The 5,376-nt window shown below is 47.5% G+C and overlaps 1 pseudogene; it reads right to left on the bottom strand.

The window, feature by feature from the left end:
* Positions 1 to 422: 422 nt before the first annotated feature.
* LOC126109043 (5S ribosomal RNA) lies at positions 423 to 540 on the bottom strand (annotated as a pseudogene).
* Positions 541 to 5,376: the final 4,836 nt, after the last annotated feature.

The raw sequence follows: 5,376 nt of genomic DNA, 5'->3' as shown, positions 1-5,376 counted from the left end.
AGAGAGCAAGTTATGTTACTCTCAAACAGCCATTGGTCTTGTTGTGGCACAGTCTTTGCCTCTGCGCCGTCTGATAGATTTGTAGTTGAGGTGTGGCAAGTGCTGGGACTTATTCAGCCCAGCTGTGCTATGTTAACTTGTGATTGTATGTATTACATGAAGAAAGATTTATTGTAAAGGACAGCAACGGTGAATATGATGCATATAATGAATGATGAAAGTAATCCGTCTTCAGGCCACAAGTGACCCATCGGGACCATCCGACCGCCGTGTCATCCTCAGCTGAGGATGCGGATAGGAGCGGCGTGTGGTCAGCACACCGCTCTCCTGATCGTTATGATGGTTTTCTTTGACCGGGGCCGCTACTATCCGGTCGAGTAGCTCCTAAATTGGCATCACGAGGCTGAGTGCACCCCGAAAAATGGCAACAGCGCATGGCGGCCCGGATGGTCACCCATCCAAGTGCTCGCCACGCCCGACAGCGCTTAACTTCGGTGATCTAACGGGAACCGGTGTATCCATTGCGGCAAGGCCGTTGCCCAATGATGAAAACAACATAAATTATTAATAATTTTTTGACAGAAGAAACTTGAGATAAGACCACAGCATTGTACAGCAGACATGTCGGAATTATTATTCTCAACTAGTTAACTTTGTTCACTTCCTGGCCATCATAGTGCGTAAGTGTTGTCGGTGTTTAAAGTTGTTACCAAGCTCGGTACAGTATACACGAGACACAAACAGCTTCAGATGTCGAGTGATCACCGTGGAGGGCACGGAGATGCCACGTACTCCTGTGAGACAGCGTTATCAGCATGTCAAAGATTTTTAAACGGGGTTCACTCTGGGTCTCTCTTTGGCTGGCTGGTCCAATCACGCGGAATTCAGATTTGTGTGTCATTCGGATTTGACAGTGCCTTCAGGTTGGACTACATGGGAAAGTGAGGGCACACGTACTCATCGTCAAGCTTCTGGTCGACCACAACTGACCACCAGAATGGAGGGTCGGTGTATCGTACATCAAGCATGTCGTAACCACATCTGCGCCTGCCCCTCAGAACCTGTAATGGACTTCCTGTTACATTCTGTGTCATCCCATAGCATTGGTCACAGAGCAGCAAGATCAGGACATGGGAATTACCGACCCACGCGTAGCTGCAGTTAAGACAACAACACAAATATGTGAATTTGGGGTGAGGCCATGTGTAGGATGCATGGCCTGATGATGAACAGCGTCGCATTGTGTTCAGTGATTAGTCACAGTCCTCCACTACTCCAGTTGACCACCTGCTGAGAGGTCCACTCTTACAATGTTTTGGTCAGGCACAGCACTGCTGGCCCCAGCATCATTGTGTGGGGAGACATCCGTATTAACCTCACACCAGGGCTGGCAGAATTCTAACATCCCAACACTACATCTCAGTCATCATGTGCCCCCATGTCTTACCTTTCATGTGATGGTACACTACTGGCCATTAAAATTGCTACACCAAGAAGAAATGCATATGATAAACGGGTATTCATTGGACAAATATATTATACTACAACTGACATGTGATTACATTTTCACAGATAGTGCATAGATCCTGAGAAATCAGTAGCCACAACAACTACCTCTGGCCGTAATAACGGCCTCAATACGCCTGGGCATTGAGTCAAACAGAGCTTGGATGGCGTGTACAGGTACAGCTGCCCATGCAGCTTCAACACGATACCACAGTTCATCAAGAGTAGTGACTGGCGTATTGTGACGAGCCAGTTGCTTGGCCACCATTGACCAAACGTTTTCAGTTGGTGAGAGATCTGGCCAGGGCAGCAGTCGAACATTATCCGTATCCAGAAAGGCCCGTACAGGACCTGGAACGTGCGGTCGTGCATTATCCTGCTGAAATGTAGGGTTTCGCATGGATCGAATGGAGGTAGAGCCACGGGTCGTAACACGTCTGAAATGTAACGTCCACTGTTCAAAGTGCCGTCAATGCAAACAAGAAGTGACCGAGACGTGTAACCGATGGCACGCCATACCATCACGTTGGGTGGTACGCCAGTATGGCGGCACGCTTCCAATGTGCGTTCACCGCGATGTCGCCAAACACGGATGAGACCATCGTGATGCTGCATACAGAACCTGGATTCATCCGAAAAAATGACGTTTTGCCATTCGTGCACCGAGGTTCGTCGTCGAGTACACCATCGCAGGCGCTCCTGTCTGTGATGCAGCGTCAAGGGTAACCGCAGTCATGGTCTTCGAGCTGATAGGCCGTGCTGCTGCAAACGTCGTCGATCTGTTCGTGCAGATGGTTGTTGTCTTGCAAACGTCCCCATCTGTTGACTCAGGGATCGAGACATCGAGACGTGGTTGCACGATCCGTTACAGCCATGCGGATAAGATGTCTGTCATCTCGACTGCTAGTAATACGAGGCCGTTGGGATCCAGCACGGCGTTCCGTAACACACTCCTGAAAACATCGATTCCATATTCTGCTAACAGTCATTGGATCTCGACCAACGCGAGCAGCAATGTCGCGATACGATAGACTGCATTCGCGATAGGCTACAATCCGACATTTATCAAAGTCGGAAACGTGTTGGTACGCATTTCTCCTCCTTACACGAGGCATCACAACAACGCTTCACCAGGCAACGCCGGTCAACTGCTGTTTGTGTACGAGATATCGGTTGGAAACTTTCCTCATGTCAGCACGTTGAAGATGTCGCCACCGGCTCCAACCTTGTGTGAATGCTCTGAAAAGCTAATCACTTGCATATCACAGTATCTTCTTCCTCTCGGTTAAATTTCTCGTCTGTAGCCCGTCATCTTCGTGGTGTAGCAATTTTAATGCCCACTAGTGTATATTGCTACCATATTTCACGTCTCACCTCTCAGGTGATGCTACCATTTTTCAACAGGACAATGCTCGTTCTCTATGAAATATGTGCGTGATGTTAAGGCAATCCCATCGCCAGGAGTGTTTTCAGATCTGTCTCTGACAGAACATATGTGGGACCAGTCTGAACGTCCCTGCTGACCCAGTGCCAATACCGTGGATACAGCAGTCCAGGTATAACAGTCGTGGGCTGGTTTGCCCCAGGAGCAGATACAACAGCTATATGACACCCTTGCCAAAGGAATCGTTGGACGCATCCAGACCACACGGTGTACAACATCGTATTGATAAGTGGACTCATACTGCCAAGTTCTTTGTAAATGTGTATGATTCTGTAATCACTGAAATAACATCACATAACCCTGTGATGTTTCAGTACGTTTCCCCCTCCCCTTCTGTGTGGTTCACCTTCTTTTTAGCCAGTGTAATATATTGTAGGACACGCAGAAGTGCCACAACATAACGCGGCATGGAGTCGACTAATGTCTGAAGCAGTGCTGGAGGGAACTGACACCATGAATCCAGCAGGGCTTTCCATAAATCCGTAAGAGAGCGAGGGGGTGAAGATCTCTTCTGAACAACACGTGTCAAAAAAATCAAATGTTCAAATGTGTGTGAACTCTTATGGGACTTAACTGCTAAGGTCATCAGTCCCTAAGCTTACACTCTACTTAACCTAAATTATCCTAAGGACAAACACTCACACCCATCCCCGAGGGAGGACTCCAACCTCCGCCGGGACCGGCCGCACAGTCCAAGACTGCAGCGCCTTAGGCCGATCACGTGTCAAGGCATCCCAAATATGATCAATAATGTCTGTGTCTGGGGAGTTTGGTGGCCAGCGGAAGTGTTTAAACTCAGTTCCTGGAGCCACTGTATAACAATTCTGGACGTGCGGCGTGTCGCATTGTCCTCCTGAAATTGCCCAAGTCCGTCGTAATGCACAATGGACACGAATGTATGCAGGTGATCAGACAGGATGCTTACATATGTGTCACCCGTCAGACTCGTATCAGGGATTCCATATCACTCCAACTGTACCAGCCCCACGCCATTACATAACCTCCACCAACTGTCCCCTGCTGATATGGGGGGTCCATGGATTCATGAGGTTGTCTCCATACCCGTACACGTCCATCCGCTCGATACAATCTGGTTCAAAATGGCTCTGAGCACTATCCGACCTAACTTCTGAGGTCATCAGTCGCCTAGAACTTAGAACTAATTAAACCTAACTAACCTAAGGACATCACACACATCCATGCCCCAGGCAGGATTCGAACCTGCGACTGTAGCGGTAGCCCGGTTCCAGACTGTAGCGCCCAGAACCGCACGGCCAATCCGGCCGGCGATACAATCTGACACGAGACTCGTCCGACCAGGCAACATGTTTCCAGTCATCAAGAGTCCAATGTCGGTGTCGACGGGCACAGGTGAGACGTAGAACTTTGTGTTACGCAGTCATCAAGGGTACAATGGGTGGGCCTTCGGCATCGAAAGCCCATATCGATAATGTTTCGTTGAATGGTTCACACACTGACACTTGTTGATGGCCCAGCATTGAAATCTGCAGCAATTTGCGGAACGGTTGTACTGCTGTCACGTTAAACGATTATCTTCATTCGTCGTTGGTCCGTTCTTGCAGGATGTTTTTCGACCGCAGCGATGTCGGAGATCTGATGTTTTACCCGATTCCTGATACTGTACGCTCGTAAAATGGACTTACGGGAAAGTACCCATTTTGTCGCTACCTCGGAGATGCTGTCCCATCGATCGTGCGCTGCCTATAACACCACGTTATAACTCACGTAAATCTTTATAACTTGCCATTGTTACAGCAGCAGCCGATCTAACTACTGGGCCAGACACTTGTCGTCTTATATAGGCTTTGCCGACCGCAGCGCCGTATTATTCCTGTTATCTCTGTGATTGAATATGCATGTTTATACCAGTTTCTTTAGCGCTTCAGTGTATATCTTCCCCTGCACATGTATGTCAGAACTTTTTTCTAATTCTGTCCAGTAGTCCCGTGGGGCACTTTGCATATAAACTTGTATATTTTATCTGAAACTTTCCGATGTCTCTACGTATTTTTCAAATAAACAGCTTTCTTTCTCGATTCTTAAGTGTGATGTTAGGTATGTTTAAATCGTACTCAGTGCGAAATTTTAGCACAGGGCCTCGGTTTTCATTCTCTTCTTCCAATGCCGTTTCTCCTACAACTTTTATTTCTTTTATTTCGCGTACTATCGTATTCCATTTCTCCATCACATTCAGATTTTGATCTCCTGTATCTTCATGAACAACGCCTTTTACCTCATTGTAAGTTAACACACTCTCCCGATTTCTGGATCTCCACTTTGGTCCATACAATTAACATAAAACTTGGTTCACTTTGCTAGAATAAAATTTTAACTCCGCAGCAAAGTGTGTACTGATATGAAATTTTCTGGCATATTTAAAGTATGTGACGGACCGAGACTCGAAT

Source organism: Schistocerca cancellata, chromosome 11 (assembly GCF_023864275.1).
Source record: "Schistocerca cancellata isolate TAMUIC-IGC-003103 chromosome 11, iqSchCanc2.1, whole genome shotgun sequence".
NCBI classification, from domain to species: Eukaryota; Metazoa; Arthropoda; class Insecta; order Orthoptera; family Acrididae; genus Schistocerca; species Schistocerca cancellata.
The sequence above is the reverse complement of the archived record's forward strand: the minus strand, read 5'-3'. Positions and strand labels throughout refer to the sequence as shown.